This window comes from Arachis duranensis, chromosome 5 (genome assembly GCF_000817695.3).
Source record: "Arachis duranensis cultivar V14167 chromosome 5, aradu.V14167.gnm2.J7QH, whole genome shotgun sequence".
In the NCBI taxonomy this organism is placed as follows: domain Eukaryota; kingdom Viridiplantae; phylum Streptophyta; class Magnoliopsida; order Fabales; family Fabaceae; genus Arachis; species Arachis duranensis.
Genome location: NC_029776.3, coordinates 48,756,634 through 48,757,544, shown reverse-complemented (window position 1 = coordinate 48,757,544; position 911 = coordinate 48,756,634).

Genomic DNA, 911 nt, shown 5'->3' with positions numbered 1-911 from the left:
AGAAAATGTGAGGTTGGCGTTTCACTTGCCTATGATGCAAGGAGATGAACGCCCCTACACTAGAAGGGTCAACTTTAATCAAAGGTTGGACCAAGTCCTTATGGACATATGTGTGGAAGGAGCCCAATGAAGAATAGACTCCAAAGGCAAGCCAGTCCAACTAAGAAGACTGGACTTCAAGCCTGTGGCTAGAGGATGGTTGGAGTTCATCCAAAGATCCATCATTCCTACTAGCAACCGATCTGAAGTTACTGTGGATCGGGCCATCATGATCCATAGCATCATGATTGGAGAGGAAGTAGAAGTTCATGAGGTCATCTCCAATGAACTCTACAAAATATCCGACAAGTCCTCACCCATGGCACGGCTAGCCTTCCCTCACCTTATTTGCCATCTATGTTACTCAGCTGGAGTTATCATAGAAGGAGATGTCTCTATTGAAGAAGACAAGCCCATCACCAAGAAAAGGATGGAGCAAGCAAGAGAAGTTCCTCACGGCCCTCAAGAGGTGCATGAGAAAGCTCATCATCAACAAATTCCTGAGATGCCTCAAGGAATGCACTTTCCTCCCAACAACTATTGGGAGCAACTTAACACCTCCTTAGAAGATTTGAGCCATAATGTTGAACAATTAAGGGTGGAACATCATGAGCACTCCATCATTCTCCAAGAAATAAGAGAAGATCAAAGAGCAATGAGGGAGGAGCAACAAAGGCAAGGAAGGGACATAGAAGAACTTAAGGACATTGTTGGACCTTCAAGAAGAAGACGCCACTAAAGGTGGATTCATTCCTTGTTCTTTATTTCTTTCTGTTTTCGGTTTTTAGTATTATGTTTATCTATATTTTGTGTCTTTATTTCATGATCATTAGTATGTAACCATGCCTTAAAGCTATGAATAAAATCCATTA